This window comes from Balaenoptera musculus, chromosome 15, assembly GCF_009873245.2.
Source record: "Balaenoptera musculus isolate JJ_BM4_2016_0621 chromosome 15, mBalMus1.pri.v3, whole genome shotgun sequence".
NCBI lineage: Eukaryota > Metazoa > Chordata > Mammalia > Artiodactyla > Balaenopteridae > Balaenoptera > Balaenoptera musculus.
In genome coordinates, this window is record NC_045799.1 from 68,224,907 (window position 1) to 68,252,562 (window position 27,656).

A 27,656-nucleotide genomic window follows, 5' to 3' on the forward strand; every position below is an offset into this window, starting at 1 on the left:
ATAAATAAATAAATAAATAAATGTAGCTAATGAAGCTTCGTTAACAGGGTTTTTGTCTGGCTTCCCTAGTGAAAAGTGTCCTGTTAGGATGACTGTGTCTGCGGACACTCTCAGCCCCTTCCACAGTCAGCTCACAACCCCGTGGCTCCAATTGCTTTCTGCAGTTGACTTTTTTGAGCATCTATTTGTGAACACGGGGTGTGGTTCCTTAAATTAAAAAAAAAAAAAACACAAGTCATCAAAAAGCAATTGAGCTGGCAGATCCTGAGCCAAAGAGATGCAATTCTGTTCTTAGCAGTTGCATCAGCTTTGTAAAACTTTTCTGAAACCTCAGCTCTCAGAGGGACTGTACATTTGCCCTCCCAGGAGCAGCATAGAACTGAGTTCAAATCCCAGGCTAGTCACCTCTCTACACCTCCATTTCCTCTTCTATAAAGTAGGGTGTGAAATAAAATTCATATTTTATGGCAAGACAAGAAAAATTTAAACAGCAAAAAATGTTCTCTGCCCTTTGGCCTCCTCTCTCCCTGCACTGTGCATTGCGTATCTCCATTATGCATCAACCAAACCTCCCCATCGGCAGAAATACCTGCTCAACCAGAAAGAGTAGCATTCTCCTAGCATCAACAAGGCAACTCCTTAAAAGATAATATTCCTTCTCGATCTTGTAAGTGGTCACAATGACCCACCACCTTGTACTTGCAGATCTGGATTGCGCAAACTATCTACATCATTTGTTGTACAGCCCTCTTTCTCAAAACCTACATAACTGTGCTTTGACCTCAACGGGCAGAACAATCCTCGGAGCTTTCTGAGAGGCTGTTCCTGGGTTATAATTCTCAATTTGGCTTGAATTAAATTTTCCATTTCTATTTTTCTTTTTTTTTATAGATTTATTTATTTTTGACTGCGTTGGGTCTTCGTTGTTGCGCGCGGGCTTTCTCTAGTTGCGGCGAGCGGGGGCTACTCTTCATTGCGGTGCGCGGGCTTCTCATTGTGGTGGCTTCTCTTGTTGAGGAGCACGGGCTCTAGGTGCGCGGGCTTCAGTAGTTGTAGTGCGTGGGCTCAGTAGTTGTGGCGCATGGGCTTAGTTGCTCTGTGGCATGTGGGATCTTCCCAGACCAGGGCTCGAACCCGTGTCCCCTGCATTGGCAGGCGGATTCCTTAACCACTGCGCCACCAGGGAAGCCTGAAAAATCCATTCCTTTCTTAGATCGACTGATTAATTTTTTTCATCGACAAGGGGAAATAACCCACCTCATGGAATTGTTATGAGGACTGAATACACATAAAGAACAATAGAAGACACTCAGTTAAGTCCAATTCTCTCCTTTTGTGAAGGAGTGGAATATAGTTTGAAGATTTCTTCAACATCACAAAGTAAATATGCAGAGGAATTTACATTGAACTCAACACCCTCTCTCTCCTGGGGCCACTTTTCACTATGCCAGGCTTGGTTTGGGGATTACATTTTTTGTTGTTCATTGTCTTCAAGAGCCATTTTTGGTTGTATGCCTTCAAAGATTTCAAGGAGCAGAGATTTTCAGAGAGGCCATCCCCTGCCTCCCAAAACTATTTTAGGATCAGCTGAGTCCCCTGAAGCTGGGATAGAAGTTCAGCTTTCACTCGAAAGGGCTTCTCTCGAATGATGAGAGGAAGACTGACGTGTCCTCCCCTGGAGTAGGTGTGGGAGGGCACCTTAGCCTTTGATTTTTCTGTCATTACAGACTAAAAGGTTAAAAGGGCAATGTAATAAAGCCGTTTTTTTGTAAAACAAATTAAAATGATATGGAATGCTAAAAATGGCCATTAAGCAGCCAAAGGAACTGCCATCCCCCAACCTGCACCCAAGGCTGCTTTAAACCCTCTAATGTCTGGCCTCGAAGCCAAGAATGGAATTAACACGAAGAAAGCAGAGCCAAGAGATGGAGAGTGTGAGATCGAAAACCAATATCCCTTCTGAGTTGCATGAGCCAAGTACCCCTGAACTCTTCTGTTACATGAGCCAATCTCTTGTTTTGTTTCTAAGCCAGTTTGATTGGTTTCCATCTGTCTAAATGGAAAGGTCCTTATAAATACACCTGCCCTCCCCGACCTCTTCCTGAAAAAATTTTCAAGCTAAACTTCCCTGCCTCAGTAGTACTCTCCCCATAGCCATTGTCTCACCTCCGGGACTAATGGGGATAAAAATCCCAGTAATTTCAAAAGTTTTTTCTTTCTTTGGTGTATCCCAAAGTCCAGCAGGGTCACCAAATCACCCTGGTACCATTCAGCTAGCAATTTACCAACCATAATGAAAAGGGGACTCTGGCTGTCTATTCCTGGGGTAGGGGTTAGTCACTACATTAGAATTCAAATAACAGTAGGTGATGCTTCTAAAATAGAATTGGCACGCAGGGTCCACCTTCAGTTTGTCCTCCATCCAATGGATGGCTAGTACCAGCTATCAAACGGTAAGACACTTTCCCTCTTGTGTGTTTCTAGGAGTCCTCAAAGGAGGTGGGCAGATGTGTCACGTGCAAGACGGGCTTCCATATGCAGCGTGGAAGTCACGTGCACCAGCTCTACTCCTGTCCTGTTTCTGTATCTCTGCTGCTTGGCCACTGCCAGCCCTGGTGCACTGTGCTGTTGACAGACCCAGTGACCTGCCGACTCTTCACCACCAATGATGCCAAAAGCTCACCTTCTCTGTACACTGGTGCTGAATCGAGTCTCGGAGACAGAGTTTTGGGTGAAGCAGAAAAGGATAGCTTTATTGCTTTCCCAGGCAAAGGGGGACAAAGCGGGCTCCTGCCCTCGAAAACTCTGTGTCCCAACCCAGGGGAGTTTGAGGAGGAGTTTTATGGCAAGGGTGGGGTTGCTGACCAGATTAGGGTGTGTGCAGGGTCTCAGGTGGTCTCTCCTAATCTTGGTGAGCTTCTCTGGTCCCTTTAATCTCACCTTAGGTGGTTTCCTGGCTGCTCCTCCCTTGATTAGCAACTGTTCAGATCTCCCCTTTGGAACTCAGGGAAGGTCATGGAGGCTGGAGTCTTGCCTACAAGAAATGGGGGACAAAAAAAAGGCCTTCCATGCCTGGGAGCCCCACAGGGCCCTGCTCGGTTTCATCAATGCCACTCTATTTCCTGCCCCTGACTGCTTAAGCTCGACAACAAAAATTAAGCGGTTGATCTAAGAAAGAAATGGAAAATTTTATTCAAGCCAACCTGAGGATTATAACCCAAGAGACAGTCTTTCAGAAAGCTCTGAGGACTGTTCTGCCATTCTGCCCATTAGAGGTCAAAGCACAGTTATGTAAGTTTTTGAGACAGAGGGCCATACAGTAAATGACATGTTATTGACAGTGTATACAGTCCAGATCTACACGCAGACAAAGGAAGCCATGGGTCACGGGTCATCATGGCCCCTTACAAGATTAAGAAGAAAGGTTATCTCCTAAGGAGTTGTGACCCTTGATGAGGTTAAGACGGAATGTTTTCTCCTAAGGAGGTCTGGTTAATGCAGACACACACAACACACTAAAGGGGAGAGAGGAGGCCCAAATGGGCAAAGAAACGTTTTATGTTTAAATTTTTCATCTAGCCATAAAATATGAATTTTGTTTCATCACAGGGTTAAACTATTTCATTGTTTGTTACCTATTTATGTGCATACCACGAATCTATGTCCTTTGCTGATTTTTCATATTTGGATATAATTGAGGTTTTCTTATTGAATTGGAAGACTATTTTTGATATTAAAGTGTTTTTCCTACAGTGCCTTTTGCCTTTTCATTTTGTTTAACACATATTTGATTCACAGATACTTGAAGAATAACGTAATGAAATCAACCATTTCCTTCACAATTTCTTCCATTATTTTTATGTTTATCAAGGTTATCCTTGTTTCCTTGTAATTTTTCTAAACTCTGTTTTGAATTTTTACGTAGTAAAACCCAAGGGCATTCTCCTTTACAGGTTTTCTTCTTGCTGTTATGCTCAAAAAAGCCTTTCCTCCTCCCTAGGATCTGATAAAATAATCACACACATTTTCTCATAGTTCTTTTGTGATTTCATTTTATGATTAATTTTTCTTGAATAAATTAAGATGAATAATATTTTATTATAAAAATAATATCTGTGACATAATGTATATCTATCATATCATATTTAGGAAAGATATAAATGGCATATGACCCCAATCATGAGGTTATTCAATACATTAACTTTTAAAATAATCCATTTGGGGCTTCTTAATGCCCCATGTTAACGTTCAATATTCTTTTTTTTTTTTAATTAATTAATTTTTTTGGCTATGCCCCGTGCCTTGCGGGATCTTGGTTCCCCAACCAGGGATTGAACACCGGCCCCCTGCAGTAGAAGCTAGGAGTCCTAACCACTGAATCTCCAGGGAAGTCCCAATGTTCAATATTTTTATTTTGATAGACAAAGCCCTTCTTAAATTTGGTCCTGTGTAAGAAATATATTTGGACTTCCCTGGCGGTCCGTTGGTTAAGACTCTGCACTTCCACTGCAGGGGGCATGGATTTGATCCCTGGTCAGGGTAAGATCCTGCATGCTGGGCAGCACACAGTGCAGCCAAAAAAAAAGAAATATAAACATAGCTGGTCTTTGTCCCCAGTCCTAGCACAAAGCTCCTAAAACTTGTGGAACTTCCTGAGTGATAGGCATGGCTTTTGTCATTCATAAGGAGCCTGTTTAAGCACACCTTAGTTTATACTAACGAGGTGATTTAGGGTGTGGCCCCTAGATAGCCTGAGGGTGGGGTTGGTTACCTGAAAGACCAAGTGATCAGATGGCTGGGACTTTCAGCCCCACCCACTGACCTCTGGGAAGGGAGTGGGAGGCCAGCTGCAAATTAAACACTATAAAAACTCTTGGACAATGAGGTTTGAAGAGCTTCCTGGTCGGCAAATGCATCCACATTTGGATGTTGGAAGATCAGGACTCTTCCAGACCTTGCTCTGTGTACTTCTTCACCTGGCTGTTCATCTGTATTATTTATAATATCCTTTATAATAAACTGGTAAACAATAAAATAAGCTACAAGGATATATTGTCAGCTCAGGGAATATAGCCAATATTTTATGATAACTGTAAATGGAGTACAAACTTTAAAAAATGTGAATCATTATGTTGTACACCTGAAACTTAAATAACATTATAAATCAACTACACCTCAATAAAAAATAAATAAATATACTGGTAAACAACAGTAAATGTTTCCTGAGTCCTGTGAGCCACTCTAGCAAATAATCAAACCTGAGGAAGGGGTCTGGGAACCTCCAATTTATAACCAGTCAACCAGAAGCACAAGTGACAACCTGGACTTGTGATTGATGTGTGAAGTGGAAGCAATCTTATGGGAATGAGCTCTTAACTTGTGGGATTTGATGCTATCTCCAGGAAGACAGTGTAAGAATTTAATTAAATTTGTAGGAAACCCAGTCAATGTCCGCTGAGGATTGGAGAACTGCTTGGTGGTGTTGGGAGAAACACACATCAGAAGTCCCTCCTTAGTTCTCTCCTCACTTCTAGATACGTCTGCATCCATTTTCTGACCTACTTATGCTCCCTGACATTTCAAGTCCTTTAAAGATGCTTTGCCTTCCCCCTAGTGCAGGGTTTCTCAGCCTTGGCACAACCGACGTTTGGGGCTAGACAGGTGTAGGGGCTGTCCGGTGCACTGCAGGATGTTAGCGGCGTCCCTGGCCTCTACTTACTAGATGCCCGTAGCAGCACCCACTCCCCCGGCAAGTTGCAACAACCAAAAATGTCTCTAGACATTGCCTAATGTCTGGGGGGCTTGGGGAGGGGGTGCGGATGGAGGAGTTAAGTCCCCTGATGAGAACCACTATCCTACAGTGACTTTCCCCCTAAGGATGTCTCCTGCCTATTTCATGCTTACTTATCTTCTGAGATTGGAGTCAAGCCTTACCTCTGCCTAAACTTGTTCTTTGACCTTCCCAGGTAAGCAAGGTACATCACATCCCCACAAACAGGGTGCAGTCTCTTTCTTTCTCTCACTAAACTGTCTTGTGATCTTGGAGATTGTCTCCCCCACTGGACTGTGAACTCCCCAAGTGTCTACATCCTCCAAGCATGGTGCCTAAAGAGTGTTTGTAGAGTGATGCGAAAGTTCTAGCCTATGTACAGCCCCTATGAAATGTCATCAGTCTGCACATGGGAAGTGGGATACAGGGAGTGAAACACTGGAAGCTTCTGGGCCCCACAGGATGGGTACATTGGCCAGACTCAGCATCCCCAAATTAAAACTTCACATCTCTGCGTATTATCCTCTTGAGAATGTCATGCTGTGGGGATCATAAATTGTGTTCTTAAATAGGGCAATGAAACCTTATTGCTACAAGCTTGGTGCAGTGGCACTCCATGAAGTCACATGTTATCAAAGATCCACGGACATTCTTTTCTGTGTCTGGTGCCAGCAATTACCCTGGACCTTACACCAGATCTGGGCCTCCAGAAAGTTGACACTGGTGTTTTGTGGGAGGCAAGTGAGGCCTACAGGCCTACCGCTGGAAGATTACAACCTCCTGCCACCTGTGCTGAACGAGTAACTGTCTTAGTTCACGTGGGCTGCTGTAACAAAATACCATGGACTGCACAGCTTATAAACAGCTAAAGTTTATTTCTCACAGTTCGGGAGGTTGGGGAGTCCAAGATCAAGGCACCTGCACATTCCGTGTCTGGTGAGGACTCCCTTCCTGGTTCATAGACAGCTGCTGTCTTCTCCCTGTGTCTTCACATGGCAGAAGGGGCAAGGGAGCTCTCTGGGGTTTCTTTTAAAGAGCTCTAATCCCTTTCAGGAAGGTTCCACCTCCACGACCTAATCATCTCCCAAAGGCCTCACTTCCTACCATTACGTTGGGGGTTAGACTTTCAACACATCAATCTGGAGGGGGGACACAACTATTCTGTTTATAACAGTAATTATCATGCCCCAGACACCCAGAGAGCAAGCTGCACGTGCTCCTTAAGTTCCAGTACAAAAAGAAACATTTCCAGGACTTCCCTGGTGGTGCAGTGGTTAAGAATCCGCCTGCCAATGCAGGGGACACGGGTTCGAGCCCTAGTCTGGGAAGATCCCACATGCCGCGGAGCAACTAAGCCCATGCACCACAACTACTGAGCCCACGTGCCACAACTACTGAAGCCCGCGCACCTGGAGCCCGTACTCTGCAACAAGAGAAGCCACTGCAATGAGAAGCCCGCACACTGCAATGAAGAGTGCCACCCGCCCCAACTAGAGAAAGCCTGCATGCAGCAACGAAGACCCAACACAGCCAAAACTAAATTAAAAAAAAAAAATTAAAAAAAAAACTTCTTCCTCAAGTTAATAAAAATATGTTTTCTTTTTCTGCTGTTATTGGAAACCTGAATATCATACTTTCTTTGAGTGGGTAAAAGTGATCTTAAGTATATGATTAAGAATGGAAAAATAGGAGACAAAAACAGGTATTGACAAGTATTTTTTTGTTGTTTCTATTTTCATTTGTGTAAGAATCTTTAATGCAAAACAGGGAAATAAAACATTCATGCAAGTCAAAATATTTGGTGAACAAGTCTATAGTAATCATAAATAAACCAGTTAAGTGACTTCCCTGGTGGTCCAGTGGTTAAGACTCTGTGCTCCCAATGCAGGGGGCCCGGGTTTGATCCCTGGTCGGGGAACTAGATCCCGCATGCCACAACTAAAGATCCTGCACACTGCAATGAAGACCTGGTGCAGCCAAATAAATATTTTTTTAATGTTTATTATAAATAAATAAATAAACAAACAAACCAGTTAAGTATTTTCTAGACCATGCCAGCATTTGGATTTTTAAGACTGGTACCTTCCTTCCTTCCTTTTTTTCTCTCTTTCACTCTTTCTCTTCCTTTCTTTCTTCTTTCTTTCTTTCATCTTTTTAGTAGTAGATGACATTTATTTAAATTTTAGAGATATAACACATAACTTCAAGGAAATGCCAGACTTTTAGAGAGCAGTTTGCCTGCTTCACAGTATCCATTCCTACTCTTATGACATTAGAGATACATCCCTGAAAATGTCTGAAAAGCATTCATACAGAATTTTTAACATTACCATTATCAAAGAATAATTAGTAAATACTTGTAATACTAATTAGAAAGACCAGAGAAGAATGCATCAAATTTAGTAAAATATGCATTTGATGCTGTTGGTGCCCTACCCAGACAGTATCCACTCGAACAGTAAACATCACGCCCAGCTCCTGTGAGTATTAGCTGCCCACGCTTGCCCCCTGTTATGTAGATTACTCTCCTCCAATGAGAGCCACCTTAACCAGGTACGTTTCTTATCCGATGACAACTAAATGATGCTTGTAGCACTTTAATTTGATACTAGAGTCCATTCACTCACTTTTTTAAAAAAAAGCAAGTCATCCAGCAGGTAAGTACATGTTTTTAATGTACTTCTCTGTTGTTCCTGTGGGTTTGTTATTTAAATGCAATGAGTTGAACGCATTGATATAATTTTTTAACTGTGCAGAGGCTGGACAATTTTTATTTTTCTAATAAACTGAAGCCAGGTGAGGTTTAGGACAGCGCTTCAAAATGCAAATGCTGGTTCCGCAGGTCTGGGCTGGGGCCTGAAATTCTGCATTTCTCTCAAGCTCCCAGGTGATGCTGATGCTGCTGGCCTGGGGACCACACTTTGAGAGTGAGGGTTTATGATGATCAAAGCCACACAGCTAGTCTGTGCCTCTTGGGGTGAGGATCCAGTTCTCCTGACTCTTCCTCTAGTTATCTTTCAAGTATACTGCATGGACTTTAATAAAGTAATCATAAAATGCATCATGCAAACAGACTGTTTTGTTTTTTTTTTTAAGTAAAAGGGGGCACCATTAACAATTACCAGGCATAAGGCAGAACTGTCCAAGGCAAATAGGGACTTACGGTTACCCTGGCTTTAACAGAAGTGGAGATTACCTTCCAATGAACAAATGATCAAACATTTATTTTAAATCTACAGGGAAGAAGTGCAGTGCTTTCTCCAAGAGGAAGTCAATCTGGAATATTTTGCAATTGCTAGAGATGTTTGGAAGGGTAAATAAAAAGGGAGGATAAGAGGGACAAATTTAATTTACGTAGTTGTTCAAAAGGCTATTGATAAGGTTCTCCAGTAAATGCTGATAAAGATGAGTCAGCAGAGGATGGAAGGAATGCTTCCTCGTGATAGGAAACTGACTTAGAGCCCAGAAACAAAGGCAGGGATAAACAGGCACTTATCTACGCTGGGGTGGGTGGCAAACCCACTGCAGCACTGCGGAGAAAGGAGGAGTGGTGGGATTGGCTGTAAGGAGCCAAGAATGTGCACTTGGCTTAAAATAAGGAAATGAATGTATCAAAAAGGCTGTTTCAAGGTGTTGGAGTTTAGGAAGGGGTGAATGGGAAGCTAGAATAAATGCCAGATGAGATAACACCTTAAATAGGACCAGTCTTTTTTACTCAAAGGCAAACTAACTTCAAGGCAAATGCAATTAAAAATAAAATGCTCAGCTTGTCAGCTTGGATGAATATTGGGGGTGAAGTGTGTGACTAAGGGGAATACTATGCAGAACTTGCAATGAGATAGCAGAGTTTAAACCAGAGGCTCTCTACCCCAGCTGCCTATCATTGTCGCTTGGGGAGTGTCTGCAAACTACCAAGGCCTAAGTCCCACTTGGATCTGCTGAATCAAAAATCTTAAAGAGCATGGGCTCCAGGCAACTGTGTTTGGGAGGAAGAAACCCTCCCCTGGAGATTCTGATGCACAGCCAGGGCTGAATACAAATGAGTTGACTAATAAAAATGATGTAGAAACAAAGGTTAATATTTGCTAACCAAAGAAAAGGGATTTCAGTTAGTTTATGGAGAATAATAGCATGGCGCATGATTCTTTTTTTTTTAAATTATAATTTATTTATTTTATTTTTGGCTGCGTTGGGTCTTCATTGCTGCACGTGGGCTTTCTCTAGTTGCAGCGAGCGGGGGCTACTCTTCAATGCGGTGCGCGGGCTTCTCATTGCGGTGGCTTCTCTTTGTTTCAGAGCACAGGCTCTAGGCACGCGAGCTTCAGTAGTTGTGGCTCGCGGGCTCCAGAACGCAGGCTCAGTAATTGTGGCGCATGGGCTTAGTTGCTCCGCAGCATGTGGGATCTTCCTGGACCAGGGCTCGAACCCGTGTCCCCGGCACTGGCTGGTAGATTTTTAACCACTGCGTCACCAGGGAAGCCCTGGTGCATGATTCTTAATCTTCATTTTTCTTCAACACGTATCAAGAAATAGAATGCACTCTTTGTACATATAACACAAATATACAACTCAACGAATTGGATAAAGTGAACACCTATGAAACCACCATCATGTCAGGAAATGTGATTATTGCCAGCACTCCCAGAAATCCTTCCTGCGCCCCTCCCGATGATTCCAACCCCTCCCTACTCCCCAGAGGTAACAACCATCCTGGCTTTTTAAATAATAAATTCCTCATTTTGCTTTATAGTTTCACCACCTCAGTATGTACCCTTAAACAATATAGTTTCATTTTTACTGCTTTTGAACTGTATATAAATGGAAGATGCCTTTGTGTCTGTCTTCTATTTTTCTTTTTTGTATTTCGGCTGCGTGGCATGCAGGCTGGTTCCCCGACCAGGGATCTAACCCAGTCCCCTACAGTGAAAGCGCCATATCCTAACCACGAGGCCACCAAGGAACTCCTGTGTGTCTGTCTTCTTTCATTCAATACTTTTTAAAGATTTATCCATGACGTTGCTTGTGGTCATGTCCTTTCTCAATGCTGTAGAGCAAGGTTCAGAAGACTATGACTGCTGGGCCAAATCTGGGCCACCACCTGTTTTGTAAATAAAGTTTTATTGGAATTGTCCATGGCTGCTCACACACTACAATGGCAGAGTTGAGTAGTTGCAGCAATGTCCCTGTGGTCCACAAAGCCTTAAGTATTTGCTATCTCTATTTGACCAGCTGAAATGGGGACAGTAATATCCATCTCCAGAGGAAGATCTGTACCTCAATAGGATAGCCAGTACAACTTACTAACTCAGAAATATCATTAGAATCCCTACCATGTGTACTATTTTGTACACCCATTGTACATCCATTACCTTAACTCATCCATTCAAACAATAAACATTTATTTTACCCACATACATGCCAGGTTTTGGGTAGGCACTAGATTGTCAGAAGAACTCTATATAATGATTAGCATTCATTGAGCATTTGCTCTATGCCATTATGTTAACCATTCTGCCTATATCTTCTTCTTAGCCTTCCTATGGCAGAGACCATTATATCTCCACCAAACGTTCACGCTCCCCATTCCATAGTTTAAGGTTGTTGCTGTTCCCAACAAAGTAGGACATCTCCCAATCACCGTTATAGTTAGAGGCACCATATAATCAAGTTCTAGCCATGGAGTGTGAGTGGAAGCAATGTGCACCTTTTCTTTTCCTCGTCCATAAAAGCTTCCCACTTTTGGGAGGGGCTCATTTGTCCTCTTTCTTCTTCCTCTTCCTTGAAGCAAAAAGTGCTAAAACCCAAGGGGATGGTAGCCACAAGAGAGAAGGATCTTAGTGTAGTAGCCAACCTCCAATATGGTTCCCAGTGATCCTCACCTCCAGGTATTCATACCCATATATTCACCTCTTCAATTGAATAGGACTGAGTTATGTAATCCATAGGATTCAATGGAAATGATGACTTCTGAGATTAAATCATAAAAGACATTGTAGTTTCTGTCTTGCTTTATCTTGGATCACTCCTCTGGGGGAAGCCAATGCCATGCTGTAAGGACACTCAAGCAGCCCTGTGGAGAGGTCCATGTGATAAGGAACTAAGGCTTCTTAACAACAACCAGCATCAACTTGACAGTCACGTGAGAGTACCATCTTGGAAGCAGATCCCATAGTCCCAGTCAAGGCTTCAGATGACTGCAACCCTGGCCAGTATCTTGAATACAAGATATTGTATTCATGAGAGACTCTATCCGTAACCATTCATCTAAGGCAGTCTCAAATTCCTGACCCTGTGAAACTATGTGACATAACAAATGTTTTCATTGGGTAATTTGTTACACAGCAATAGATAACTAATACAACTGGGTCCCTGAATGATTACAAGGAGATCTACCACTGACTAGGAATGCAGGAATTGAATGAGTGATACATAATGTCTAGAGCATTAAGCCACTAAATATTTGGGGTTTATGCTACACTGAATAACAACTATTACAATATTATTAATTTAAATTTGATTCTTATCTACTACTTTGTATGAGAGACCCACATGACAATAAAGGTCAGGACATAATAATATTTGAATTGTATGCATTTGTTTGTACTTATATAACACTGTTGTTTTTAAAATTTGCTTTGTAATGGAAATGTTTTTTCCAATAAGCCCTTTTCAAAGCCCTCAGTATAAATCAAATAATATCTGAGCTTGTTCAAACTGCAACAGTGTTGAACTAGTGACAATTTTACATCTTCTGTCTATCCCAGCCTTCCACTCACTTCTTGAAGTTACTTTAAACATAACAGCATTTCCAAAAAGGAAGACATGGTTTGAGGATTGCAGGTCCATTGAATATGAAATTAGGAACATTTTGTAATGGAAAAGAGTCCTTGAGAGGATTAGTTCCCCCCCTCTTTCTCTCTCCCTCCTGTCCTCTATCTTTCCTTCCATCCTTCCTGCCCTCCCTCTTTCTCCCCAGCTAGTAAATTATCCTGAAATAATTTGCACAAAGTAAGTAGGCATGTGTGATGATGAATTCCAAGAAATGTCATTTGATTGGGGAAAAAACAAGCTCAACCAAAGTAGATAAAATTTTGGAGAGTCAGAGAGAACTCTGAATGTTAAAAAGAGAGCCAAATTATACAGCTCCCATCGGTGTGAGCCTTCTGTCTCTGGTCAGCTCAGCAGTTAAAATCCAGTTCTTCTTGAAATACTTTTATGTTCTAAGACTTTCTTTCTTCCACAGGAAAAGGCAAAGGTGATTCCAGTTAAAGCCGAAAATTGGCAATGAGCTTGATGTTTAACTGCTCCCAGTTCACCTTCCAGGCAACTCTAGAAGAACACATTTTTTTACATTTTAATAATACATTTTAAAAGGGCAAAAAGGATCCTTTTTTTTATGTTCACGAAGAATTAACAAGTATGGCTTCATCTCTTCCCTTAGGAAAGGTTTTGAAGGCAAGTAAGAGGAGGTGTTACCACGTGAAGTAGATCCTGCTGTCAAACCCAGAGGGTTCAACAGTCTGGGAAGAAAGCTTGCCTGAAGGAAGTAATCCAGGCGGTTTTCAATGGTAATGACTTAACACCATTTTCCTTTTTATTTACAATCACATGGATACATTTAAGAAGCAAGAGTTGCAAGGTCGAAAATTTATCCACATTCTGCCTCATTTAGGATGCTTTTGGCTGCAAGTAATAGATATTCATCTCAAATAGCTTTTTTTTTTTTTTTGGTTGCGTTGGGTCTTCATTGCTGCACGCAGGCTTTCTCTAGTTGAGGCGAGCGAGGCTACTCTTCGTGGCGGTGCACGAGTTTCTCATCGTGGTGGCTTCTCTTGTTGCACAGCACAGGTATAGGCGTGTGGGTTTCAGTAGTTGTGGTGCGTGGGCTCAGTAGTTGTGGCTCATGGGCTCTAGAGTGCAGGCTCAGTAGTTGTGGTGCACGGGCTTAGTTGCTCTGCGGCATGTGGGATCTTCGCGGACCAGGGCTCGAACTTGTGTCCCCTGCATTGGCAGGCGGATTCTTAACTACTGCACCGCCAGGGAAGCCCTCAAATAGCTTTAACCTAGGGAATTCCTCTCACATACCAAGAAATGTGGAGGTAGGGTGGTCATTTCAGGAATCCAACAGCATCATCAAGAACCCAGTTTCCAGGACTTCCCTGGCTGTCCAGTGGTTAAGACTCTGTGCTTCCACTGCAGGGGGCATGGGTTCAATCCATGCCCACATGGCATGACCAAAAATTAAAAAAAGAACCCAGTTTCCTTCTAGCTTCCTACCCTACCATCACAGTGTGTCTGTTAGTCCTCAGCTAGCCACCTCTCCAGGTCTCAAGTTGCCTGCCACAGTTCCAGTTATTACCTACATTAGAACAGAGACTTTCTCCCCTGTGTGTCTCTCCTTTTCAATGAGGAAAATCTTCCCAGATGCCCTCCAGGAGATGTCCCAATATTTCATGGACAGAGGTGTTGCACAAGCCCATGCTGAAACAAATCACTGACAAGGAATGGGGCACAGTGACCAGTTTGGACTAATCAGTATTTGCTTCTGAGTTGTGGGGGAGAGAACTACTTTCCTGGAACAAATGACTGTCCAGAAAGAAGGACACCTAAACTCAGGGCAACCAGCAGTGTGTGCTGTACACTACAACCCGGTGTGCAAAACATAAGCTTTCTCATTTGTCTATAAATATCTTGCTCTTGAGATATGGCAGAGGTGGAAAAATCTTAACTTCCAATTAAGGTAACTTGGTCACTTCTAGTTCAGAACAGGCTCTCTCAAGTTGGCTCAATTTCTTTTGGATAAATCGTTAATCCAATTTAAGGTTCAAATTCACTACCAGAAAAAAAAGGCGGCGGGGGTGGGGGGAATCCTCTGGCGGTCCAGTGGTTAACACTCCGTGCTTCCACTGCAGGGGGCGTGGGTTCGATCCCAGGTCAGGGAACTAAGATCCCACATTATCTGCGGCATGGCCAAAGGAAAAAAAAAAAAAATTCACTTGCTTTCTTTGTCCTTATTGGTGATGGTGGAAGGGATGGCTGGGTATTCCCAGGCGCCAGGGAATTGACAAGAGTCTCAAGACACCAGCACAGGCCCTTGTGGCATAGGTACACCAAACCCCCAACGGTATAAATACAGCCTCCCCACTGTAGTGCAGGGCTCCCTATGACTTTTCACCCCAGAGTGCCAAGTGCGGATTGTGGCCCAGGCACCACTGCTCTAGTATTTCCTCCAAGTGCCTCTAGCTGTTTCTAATCCACATCCTCCACGCAGGAGTCTTGATCCAGAGGGAGGGAGATGGAACACACTTATCTAACCCCACGTCCTTCCTCTTTTCCGCTACTTTTAGGTCCACCCCTCCAGACTGGAAAGAAGGCATTTGCTCCACTTCTCCCTACCTGTTCAGAACTCCTCATGCATCACATCCTCCTTCTCCCCTATCCTATGACTTCCCTTGTGCCAGCAGGGGTTTTCATCCCTCCTCTTTCCTGGGTACATGAATCTCATGAGTGAGCCTTAATAGCGAAAACTGTTCCCCTTAAGAGGAAAAATGACTCAGATCACTGAAAGAGGAAAAACACTTCTGCTTGCAAAACAGCATTTGTTGCTATGGGTATTTTAAAAATATTATCCCAGCTCCATCACTTACCAATTGTTTATGTCAAATGCATGTTTTTCAGTTTGAAACAGGCAAAGTTTTGTTAAGGACAATCACTTTCACAAACGTACTTATTTATGATGAGCATTTAGAGCAGTGACTCAGAAGCCAGGGATTCATTCACATAGTTCTTGTCTGCCTGGTAGCAATGTATTCTATTAATTCGCTTAGTTTAGTGGGCTATTATGATAGATGTCCCTTATTGAGCACCTACTATGCTCCCAAAATTTTACATCTATTAATTCAACAATCTTAATTCTAACCCCTTACCCATAAGGTAGTAATTATCATTTCCATCTTACATCTTACTAAAGCTCAGAGAGGTTAAGTAACTTTCCCAAAGTCACACAGTGCTGAATTCAGAATTTAAGTCCAAGTCTTCTGACTCCCAAATCTGAGTCCTTTCCTCCCCAGTGGAAGCTGCGGTGACAGTATAGCAGGGTTAAGAGCACAGACTCTGGAATCTGACCAACCTGGATTCCAGTTCCAAGTGGACAATTATTGTGTGCCCTTGAACAAGGCATGTAACCACCTTAATCCCCAATTTTCTCATCTCTAAAAGGAGGTAATAATAGTTCATACCTCGTATGGATGTTGTAAAGATCGAATGAGATAAAATACCATATACATTAGAGTTTAGGGCAGCATGCAGGGAGTACTCCATAATTAATTTTGGCTATTATTCTTGTTGTTATATTATAGTACTGCATCTCCCAAGGGCCCTCATACTAAAAAGAACTTAGAGAGAACCTGCTTCTATTGCAAAATTTTACAAATGAGAAACTGAGACCTTAAAATTTACTTATCCATATTAACATATATATGTGTATATATACATATATATAATTATATATATATGTAAAATCTTTGTCTCCAAAAACCTATGATACATATGTATATCACAGCGGTTGGAGACAAAAAGTTCATTGTTCCTTCAAAGACAAGTTCAAAAATATATGGATTCTGGGCTTCCCTGGTGGTGCAGTGGTTAAGAATCTGCCTGCCAATGCAGGGGACACGCGTTCGATCCCTGGTCCAGAAAGATCCCACATGCCGCAGAGCATGCAACTAAGTTGCTGCAGAGCAACTAAGCCCGTGCACCACAACTACTGAGCCTGCGCTCTAGAGCCCGTGTGCCACAACTACTGAGCCCATGTGCCACAAATACTGAAGCCCGTGCGCCTAGAGCCCATGCTCCACAACAAGAGAAGCCACCGCAATGAGAAGCCCGTGCTCCGCAACGAAGAGTAGCCCCCACTCGCCGCAACTAGAGAAAGCCCGGGCAGAGCAACGAAGACCCAATGCAGCCAAAAATAAATTAATTAATTAATTAAAAAAAAATATATATATATATGGATTCCGACTGGGTTCCTCTTCAATCCATTGGTTTGGGGGTGTCTGATGAACCAGTGGGGTCAGAAAGAAGTTGAAGATGCCATGGGGGGAAAAGCATTCATGGGTGTGGGCAAAGCAATAAAAGGAAACTCTAGAAGGCAACTAAGAGGGTCAGGAAGGAAAACTGCCAGAGACCATGAATAGTTCATCTATCAGCAGAAGAAATCAGCTCATAATTCAAGAAACAAATAAAAATTGGACCATAATGAGGCCCAATTAACTCATCCTTCAAACACATTCTCTGTAGTGGACATCTGTTGTTTTGGCTGCCTTTCTAGTAATTACAGCCCAGTTTCTCTTCAGAGGAACTATATGGCTTCCATCAACTTGTTTGGGGAGTGACCCCATCCCTAGCTCCAGGACCCCATGGATTTAAACCAATCAGCTAATTTCATCCCCCAAGTCACAGTTCAGACAGGCACATAATCCACCAGAGCCCATGAGACTTGAAGGTGTGTGTCTGGGAGAGAAGCTCTTCCTCTGAGTATGTCACAGCCATCTCGTCAACATGCAGAGGCAGACTAACGATGAAGCTGACATAGAGAGGAAGACAGAGTCAGGATATTTGCACTGATTGAGCCTGAATGTATCAAGAGAATACTTCTGGAACTTCTCAGTACTGTGAGCCTATACTGACCTCCCCGCACAGGACATATTTCATTTACCCAACCCAGTGAGAAGTAGGGTATTACCCCTTTTCTCCAGGAAACCCAGGGCTCAGATAAATTAAGAGAATTCCCTAGTGTCACAGAAGCCAGGATTTGCACCTGGTTCTCTTTGCATGCGTCTATAATCCTCACAGCAAACGAAAACTCAAGAGAGTTTACGGAACATGGCTACAGTCACACAGGAGTAGGTCAGAGGTGGAGCCAGGCTTCTCATGCAGAATTTTTTGTCTCCAAAGTCTGTATACCCTGCTCTGACTTTAAACTATGAGCTAATTTTTGAGTCAGAGCAAACAGCAAGATGAACTCATGCTTTATTTTTTTAAATTAATTAATTAATTAAATTTTGGCTGCCTTGGGTCTTCGTTGCTGCGAGCGGGTTTTCTCTAGTTGCGGCGAGCGGGGGCTACTCTTCATTGTGGTGCGCAGGCTTCTCATTGCAGTGGCTTCTCTTGTTGAGGAGCTCAGGCTCTAGGAGCGTGGGCTTCAGTAGTTGTGGCACGTGGGCTCAGGAGTTGTGGCTCGCGGGCTCTAGAGCAGAGGCTCAGTAGTTGTGGCGCACAGGCTTAGTTGCTCCACGGCATGTGGGATCTTCCCGGATCAGGGCTCAAACCTGTGTCCCCTGCATTGGCAGGCAGATTCTTAACCGCTGTGCCACCAGGGAAGTCCCTGAACTCATGCTTTTAGGAGTAAGTTTCCAGAGCCCATGAAGTTGGTGTACTCAGACTAAATAATTTCACATGCTTATATAGCTTATTCTTTTTTGTTTTTGTTTTTTTTTTTTTGCCTCACTGCATGGCTTGAGGGATCTTAGTTCCCCTACCAGGGACTGAATGCAGGCCCTCAGCAGTGAAAGTGTGGAGTCCTAACCACTGGACCGCCAGGGCATTCCCACTAAATATCTTATTCTCAAATTGCCCCTCTGCTATGATACAGGGAAAGGGTCAAGAAAGAGAAATATCATGAAAATCTCACTATGTGCAGACAGATGCCCAGCTGGGTTTGTCTCCTGCTTGGAGAGTCTACTGGAAGCCACTAGCTTGCCCACAAATCCATTCTCTCCTTTTCGGATATGTGGCCAAGCTACACTTCCCAGCCTCCCTTGCAGTTAGGTGTGACCACGTGATTCAGCTCCTGCCAATGGAATTCAAGTGGAAGTGCCGTCGTGCACCTAGTACTTAAGCAGTGGGCGTGGCTCCTCTGTGTTCTTTTCCTTTCCCCTTGACCATGCAGATGAAGTTTATGACTTAGCCTATAAGGCAAAGTGACATGATGGAAGGAACCTGGGTCCCTGACAGACCATGCAGGTTAGAACCACCCCAGCAATGGAAAGTGCTCACCTCAGAACTGTTACATAAGAGAGAATAAACTGCTTCAAGCCATGTATTGTTGGATATTTTTGTTATAGCAGCTTAGTGTGTGTACCCTAAAACAAGGGTCTAGTCATCCCACAGGTGAGCTCAGGTAGGGTAAATGAAGTCAGCTCTTGTACCTCCAGTGAAAAGGTACAGAATTTCATGCCTCTTTGTTAGTCTTTCAGCCTGAATGCTCACTGCAGTGAGCATTGGATCAGGGACTAGAGCAGGCTGCAGAGTCCTTAAAGCATGGAACAAGCATCTGTTGCAGAGAGCAGGGGAAGAGGGCCACAGAGCTTAGGAGAGCTTCTTAAAATCCTGGTGCTGTGAGCAGAGACTTGGGGAGAACAGATAGACCCCAGAAACATCTGTTAAGTGAAGACCAAAGATGAGATGTCTCTTCTGCCTGGGGGAAGCTTCTGAAAATACTTTGATGGGGTTTCTTAAAAAAGAAATCAAACAGGCTAGCAATTCACTGATAGCCAAGGACTAGAGCTTCCTTTCTCTCTCTCATAGTACCAGTGTTCAGAAATACCTTTGGGCATATTGCAGGAAAGGGGACCCCTTCCAGGGCCCAAGAGTGGGCTCTTGTCTAACACTCGGTAATGAATTGTCCGAGGAGACACACATGCTGACAAAGCAAAAGACTTTATTGGGAAGGTGCACCCAGGCGGAGAGCAGCAGGGTAAGGGAACCCAGGAGAACTGCTCTGCCACGTGGCTTGTAGTCCCAGATTTTATGGTAATGGGGTTAGTTTCCAGGTTGTCTCTAGCCAATCATCTTGCTTGGCCCATAGTCTGACTCAGGGTCCTTCCTGGTGGTGCAAGCATCTCTCAGCCAAGATGGATTCCAGTGCAAAGGATTCTGGGAGGTGGGAAGACATATGGGCTGGCGTCTCCTCCCTCCTTTGGCCCCTCCCGAATTCTCCCACTTAGTTTTCGGTGGCAGCACCGTGTTCCTTGTCGAGACCTCCTGTTGTGAGACAACTCAGGCAAGTGGTTATCATCGTGCCTGGCCAAGGCAGGTGATTTCGGTCAACGGTTCCCTAACAGGTGGATTGATTTCCCAGCATAAATAGTATTTCTGAATATTCACAATCCCTTTGAGCAGATAGATATTACCCATTGTGGGCAAGGGTACAGGAAAATGACCACCTCATATTGTACTGCTCAAAATGCTGGACAAGCAGCATGCATGGCACAGTGGTTAGGAGCTAGGACTCCAAAGCCAGCCCTAGCACTTACTAGCTCAGTGACCTGGGCAACCGCTGCTGATTCAGCTTCATCATCTGTAAAATGGGGATGATAATAATAGTACCTACTGCATATCATCATCATGAGGATGTTCGTAGAATAGTGCCTGGCACATAGTAAGCACTACGTAGATATTTGTTGAAAAAATGTCGATACCACCTTTAAGGATGGGATTTTGAAAATGTGCATCAAAAGCTTTGACCCACCAACTCCACGTCTAAGAATTTTTCCCAAAGAGATCATCATGGGTGTGTGCAAAGATTTATCTTCAAGAAAGCTCATTGAAATAATACGTGACCATCAATAGGGGGCTGGCTAAATAAACAGTAGTAGAGGACAGTCACATTTTATGCAAGGGATTGTTTTGCTGGAGATCTTGCAGAATGCAAAACTCACATTATGCAAGATTAAATTCCCTACCAAAAATAAATGCAAAGCAGGATTTACATTCTTTCAAATTTTGCCCATAAAGCAAATTTTAATTAATATTTTGTATCCTACTACTTCTAACTGTGTAATTCAAATTTGCATTAAATGTAACCTACTGTATATTTATTATGGAGCCACACAAAAATTTATATTACAGAAGAACAAGCAATGGCTGAGCAACACCTCCATGATACATCAGTTTGTAGAAGTGTGACCCCATTTTCATCAGATAGACTTTTTTTTTAATTAATTTATTTATTTTTATTTATTTTTGGCTGCACTGGGTCTTTGTTGCGGCACGCGGGCTTTCTCTAGTTGCGGCGAGCGGGGGCTACTCTTCTTTGCGGTGCGCAGGCTTCTCACTGCAGTGTCTTCTCTTGTTGCAGAGCACGGGCTCTAGGCATGCGGGCTTCAGTAGTTGCAGCACGCAGACTCAGTAGTTGTGGTGCACGGGCTTAGTTGCTCTGTGGCATGTGGGATCTTCCCGGACCAGGGCTCAAACCCATGTCCCCTGCATTGGCAGGCGGATTCTTAACCACTGCGCCACCAGCGAAGTTCCTAGACATTTTTTAAATGCTGGGAAACTATACATCAAAATTTAAAGTGTTTTTTTTTTTTTTATTTTTTTATTTATTTATTTATGGCTGTGTTGGGTCTTCGTTTCTGTGTGAGGACTTTCTCTAGTTGCGGCAAGTGGGGGCCACTCTTCATCGCGGTGCGCGGGCCTCTCACTGTCGTGGCCTCTCCCGTTGCGGAGCACAGGCTCCAGACGCGCAGGCTCAGTAGTTGTGGCTCACGGGCTTAGTTGCTCCGCGGCATGTGGGATCTTCCCAGACCAGGGCTCAAACCCATGTCCCCTGCATTGGCAGGCGGATTCTTAACCACTGCGCCACCAGCGAAGTTCCTAGACATTTTTTAAATGCTGGGAAACTATACATCAAAATTTAAAGTGTGCTGGCAGCTTTACTGGTAATTTTTGTTTCCTTCTTTTTATTTACCTACATTTTCTAAATATTCTCTGGGGATCATGCATTGTTTTTGTAATAAGAAATAATAAATGGAAATTTTAAGGAATAAATGTATCATTCATACTAACCTAATTTTGAAAAAATTTACAGAAGTATCTATGCAAACAAATAGTTTCATAAAAGAAAATAGTTCCAACCTGTTCAGTGATGTCTACAGTGAACTGGAGATGTGTTCTTCTCTATTATTTGGTCCCGAGGATAGGTCTGGACAGGAAATAGCAGAGTTGACCAGAGCTCAAACTGAGGTTCCGTCGACCTAATCCAGAACAAATTAAATCAAATTGTGTTTCAAAATGCATCAAAGAACACTTTTTAAAAAAATTTTTATTTTATATTGGAGTACAGTTGATTTACAATGTTGTGCTAGTTTCAGGTATACAGCACAGTGATTCAGTTATACATATATCAATACATATATCTATTCTTTTTCAAATTATTTTCCCATTTAGGTTATTACAGAATATTTAGTAGAGTTTCCTGTGCTATACAATAGGTCCTTGTTGGTTATCTATTTTAAATATAGTAGTGTCCATATGTCAATACCAAACTCCCAATTTATCCCTCCCCCCCCACAAAGGACACTTCAGAAGCCAGATTACCCTGGATCACTTGCTCAATATGCCTATGTGTGCTTCTTTTTGAGATTTGGCCATATCGTTAAACAAAAAAAGTGTGCTGTTTTGGAGACTCAAAAAAGAGCAAAGGACACTAAAGGGCCTTCTCTGAGCAGAGCTGGCGTGCTCCATGCAAAGCAGAAAGGAAGAGGAAGCTGCAACTCTTCATCACTTGCTCCTTTCCAGGGAAAGGCACATGGGGATGCGGGATGGTCTCTAAGGGACCCCAGGGAAGCAACGGTTCTACACAACAGTCCAGAGCAAGCTGTGGCCTCCTGAACCTTCCGTCCCACAGTTGGTAAATAGTGGGTGTTAGTGTTCATTCGAGACCTTACAGGCCTTATCTCCTCCCTCACCAGGGATTCTGAACCCTCTTTCAGCTATGCAATGAATGAGGTCTGAGGATCTAATGTAAAACATGGTGACCATACACAGACATAGAGGACAGACCTGTGGTTGCCAAGGGGGAGAGGGAGCGGGGAAGGGATGGAGTGGGAGTTTGGGGTTAGTAGATGCAAACTACTGTATACAGAATGGATACACAACAAGGTCCTACTGTACAGCACAGGGAACTATATTCAATATCCTATGATAAACCATAACAGAGAAGAATATGAAAAAGAATTTATATACACGTATAACTGAATCACTTTGCTGTACAGCAGAAATTAACACAACACTGTAAATCAACTATACTTCAATTTGAAAAAAAAAAAAACCATGGTGACCATTGTTGATAACACTGTATTTTATAACTGAAATTTGCTACGAGAGTAGAACCTAGAAAACTTAGAACTTAAATGTTCTCACTGGAAAAAAAAAAAAGATAATTATGTGAAGTGATGGATGAGTGAATGAGCTAGATGAGGGAATCCTTTCCCAATGTATACGTGTATCAAATCACCATGACGTACAATTAAATATCTTACAATTTTACTTGTCAATTATACTTCAATAAAGCTGAAATAAAAATAATTTTAAAACATTTTAAGCCTTCGAGGCAAACATGATTATTCTTCGAATCTTACAGAGTTGAGAACGGCAGAAGAGTGTAGAGGATAAGAGCTTGGACTCTGGTTTGAATCCTGGATCCACCAGGCTTCTGAGCTATGGAACCTTCAGCAAGTTACTCAAGCCTTCTGTGCCTCATCCTTCATTTCCTCATCTGTAAAATGGAGACAATAATAACAGCACCTATGTAGTTGTTGTTTTTTTTTTTAGCAAGAGATAGCACATTCATTGTTGTACCAATCATAGCCTTATGTATACCACCACTAAGTAGACAAAAATCATTAAGCATGCAAGCAAAAGGTGGTCATATATATAGTAACGCTGAGACTTGAAATGTTTCATCTTGATTTTTATGGTTTCACTTCTGAAATTTAGAAGTGACCTTGCTGAATAAAATCTCAATGTTTCTTCAATCTAGAAACCTGCCCAATATTTTTGATCCTAGACTAGTTCCACTTAACCTGGGCCAAACAGAACAGTTTGTTTATTTTGATGTTGAACATGGGGATATGTTGCAAGACCTGGGGTTAGGGGCAAAATCTTCAACAGGTATAAGTGTTGATGGAGAAAAATACCTCTAAGCATATAAGGAAGGACGTTTCTTTTCCTGTCTCCTGAGTTCTTTGCAGGATGCGCTGGAACTCAGCAGGTGTAGACCTGCCCTCTAGTGGATCTCGGTGCGCGACGATTTAGGTTCAGCGTTTGCTGTGTCTGGCTTGACAAGCATTATTAAACTCAATCGTCCATCAAAAGTGACCTGTTGGGGGTCTGAGCAAGTGAAAAGTTCAAGTGGCAAACGAGACACTGCGGCTGAAGGTAATGCCCGTTCTTCAGCTTCCAACTGGGGACGCGAGGCTTTTAATTGTCCCAGCCTCTCGGGCTGCACACTTGAACGGATGCGAAGCCCTCCCCTGAGCTCTCGGAGCTGGTCTTGGCTCTCTGCAAGCGGGCGCTGAGACAAACCCCCATCGGGCTGGAACTTTGGGAAGTGGCCCCGCGGGGACCCGCCCCGCGGTCAGCGCAGAGCAGCCGTGACGGGCCTGCAAGTGAGGCCGCGGAGTCCCCGCGTCGCCTGCCCAGACTGTGACGGCCGCCCAGCGGGAGCGGCTTCCCGCCGCATCGTCGAGGCGCTCAGACACCTCGGGGGCCCAGAACATGGCTGCGCCTGCCGGCTCGGTCCCGCCCCGCTGCTGCCTCCTGAGGACGCGCGGCCGGCGCGGGAGGTGACGGCCCTCCCACGCTTGCGCCCGGCGGGTGCGTAGAAACGCGGGGCACGTCTCCGGGGCGGCCGAGGGGCGGCCGCAGGGCAGATGGGGCGGGGCGGGCGCACGGGCGCCCCCAGCCGGAGCCCCAGCCTCTGCAGTTTTGTTGTGGAAAGCTCTTGGAACAGTGCTTAGCACAGAACAAACGCTCGAGGTACGTTAGCTATTACGCAGCAGATGCGGAAACCTGGGCTGAGACAGATGTGTTAACGTGCCCATGGTAAAAACAGCAAGTGTTGGAGCCAAGATTTGCTTGGGTTTCCTCAAGATTCTCAGATCTTAAAGTTTGATTTGGGTCTTTTATAATAACCTCCCGTGTCTCTCCTTAACATGCTCATGCTTTCCTCTCCCTTCTGGAGCATGTGGTATGCATTTCTAATAGCTGTTCTAATGTCCTTGTCTACAAATCATCTCTGACATTTCTGGATCTGTTCCTATTGATTGATTTTTCTCCTCATTATAACTCATAGTTTCCTGCTTCTTTGTATGCCTGGTGATTTTTTATTGGATGTCAGACATTGTGAATGTTACCCTGTTGAGTGCTGAAGGTTTTTTGTTTTGTTTTGTTTTGTATTCTTTCAAATATTTGGAGGTTTTGTTTTAGGATGTAGTTAAGTTAGTGGAAATAATTTGAACCTTTTGAGGCCTGCTTTTAAGATTGCTAGGCAGGTCCAGAACAGCCTTAGTCTAGGGCTAATTTGGGCACGACCAAGGCAATATCTTTCTCAGGATTCTGCTCCATATCCCACATGTTAGGAGTTCTTTCCTTTCTGGTTGGTGATGTTAGGGAGGGGGAAATTTCCCCCCCTATCCCTCTTGAGTTCTTGTGGCTGGACATAATAAAATGGACACAAGACATATTAATAGGAAAAAAATTTTTATTCATGCACATGGAGGCCCTATAGAAATGGGACCTAGGAAGTGGCCAAAGCAGGCAGCTTTTATACTTTTTAGACAAAGGAACAATACATTTGTGAGGAATTGACAGAACAAAGAAACTTAGTGAAGAATCTAAACAGAGTTTGGGCTTGGGATAGTAAATTGAAGAAGAAAAAAGGTTTTGTCTATATAGGCTTCTTGGCCTGATAATTCCCTACCTCTGGAGATAAGGGTGTCCTTCTACATCCAGATGCAGGGAGGGCACCTTTCACATGAGGGCTTTATTTCCTGCTTTCAGGGAGACACGGAGGAGGGTAAAAGTGTCCCATTTGCATCAGCTGTTTCTTATTTAATTCAAAAAATCAATATGCCATTGAGGCATATTTTGGGGTGGCCTGCCCTGGGCCCCAACAGTGAGAACACAGATAATTCCCGACATGTGTAAGCTCCGCCTGATTCTTCTTGGTGGTCTTTCCTTGGCTTCGGGGAACCTCACGCGTATGCGCTGCTCAGCACTCAGCTGCAGAGTTGAGGGGGACCCTCTGCAGATCTCCAATCCTCTCTCCATAGAGAGAATTTGCTCCCATTGCCCAGGCCCTTGAGCAGGATCTTGAACTTATGAAGTCTTCAGTAAGTAGTTGCTGAATGAATGACTATCGTCCTGCTCTCTGTAAGTTAAGCAAACTTGGGTTGGGGCTTAGCATTTGCCTTCTAGAAAATATCCCACAATTGGTTTGCAATTGGTTTGCAAACCAAGGGCAGATTCTCCACTAACAGCAAGCTCATTCTTCCAGGAGAGAGTAAGCTGGAGATAAACATTGTCTTGGGACTCAGAGCCACCTGCTGACATCAGTGACGGAGCTGCAGGACAGAGAGATCCAGGGTCTAGAGCTGCATCACCCAATACAGGAGCCAGTGAGTACATGTGGCTATTGAACATTTGAAACATGGCTAGTCTGCAGAAACAGACTCACAGACATAGAGAACAGACTTGTGGTTGCCAAGGGGAAGGGGGGAGGGGGGAGGGATGGACTGGGAGTTTGGGGTTAGTAGATGCAAACTATTACATACAGAATGGATGGACAACAAGGTCCTACTGCACAGCACAGGGAACTATATTCAATGCCCTGGGATAAACCATAATGGAAAAGAATATAAAAAAGAATGTATATATATGTATAACTAACTTTGCTGTACAGCAGAAATTAACACAACATTGTAAATCAATTAAACTTCAATTTTAAAAAATTAATTTAAAAAAAAGAGGGAATTTCCTGGCAGTTGAGTGGTTAGGACTCTGTGCTGTCACTGCTGAGGGCCCGTGTTCAATCCCTGGTCGGGGAACTAAGATCCCACAAGCCATGCGGTGTGGCAAAAAAAAAAAAGCAAAGAAAAGAAACGTGGCTAGTCTGAACTGTGATTGTAAGTATAAAATACACACCGGCTTATTCAAAGATTTAGTATGAAGAAAACAATGTAATGACTTTTTACACTGAATACACATTGAAGCAATGATAGTTTGGGTTAAAACAATATTAAAATTAATTTCAGTGGTGTCTTTTTACCCTTTTAAGGGGGCTACCAGAATGTTTAAAATCATGTATTGTGGCTCACATTATATTTCTTTTTTTTTTTATTTAATATAGGTTTTTTTTTTTAATCAGTCATCAATTTTATACACATCAGTGTATACATGTCAATCCCAATCGCCCAATTCAGCACACCACCATCCCCACCCCACCGCGGTTTTCCCCCCTGGGTGTCCATACGTTTGTTCTCTACATCTGTGTCTCAACTTCTGCCCTGCAAACCAGTTCATCTGTACCATTTTTCTAGGCTCCACATACATGCGTTAATATACGATATTTGTTTTTCTCTTTCTGACTTACTTCACTCTGTATGACAGTCTCTAGATCCATCCACGTCTCAACAAATGACTCAATTTCGTTCCTTTTTATGGCTAAGTAATATTCCATTGTATATATGTACCACAACTTCTTTATCCATTCGTCTGTCGATGGGCATTTAGGTTGCTTCCATGACCTGGCTATTGTAAATAGTGCTCGCATTATATTTCTGTTACCCAACACTGCCCTGGAGGAAGAGGGCATCCCAGAAGGGCAGGCCTGGGCCAGCCACAGAATCTTAGAACCCATCCTCAAGACTTGAGGCTGACAGGAAGTAGAATTAAGTGAAGGCAGAGGAGATGGGGAGCAGGATACGTAGAGGCAGATGTGATATATGTCCATCTCTTGTTACTCTGCCATCCTTCCCCACCCCAATCCCCCAAGCAACGTAACATGAGTCACTCACCCACTGCCTTAGGGAGATAGTTGTCA

At 43.4% G+C, this 27,656-nt stretch overlaps 1 long non-coding RNA gene across 2 annotated transcripts; it reads right to left on the reverse strand.

Moving 5' to 3' along the window:
• Positions 1 to 13,007: 13,007 nt before the first annotated feature.
• LOC118880630 lies at positions 13,008 to 24,379 on the reverse strand. 2 transcript variants are annotated; one of them, XR_005016353.1, is made up of 4 exons: positions 23,752 to 24,379; positions 23,194 to 23,330; positions 21,689 to 21,807; positions 13,008 to 13,099 (listed from the first exon to the last, which is right to left on the reverse strand). It is a non-coding gene; the product is annotated as an uncharacterized LOC118880630 (long non-coding RNA). The 2 variants fall into 2 exon arrangements; XR_005016354.1 differs by lacking the exon at positions 13,008 to 13,099 and adding an exon at positions 20,997 to 21,034.
• Positions 24,380 to 27,656: the final 3,277 nt, after the last annotated feature.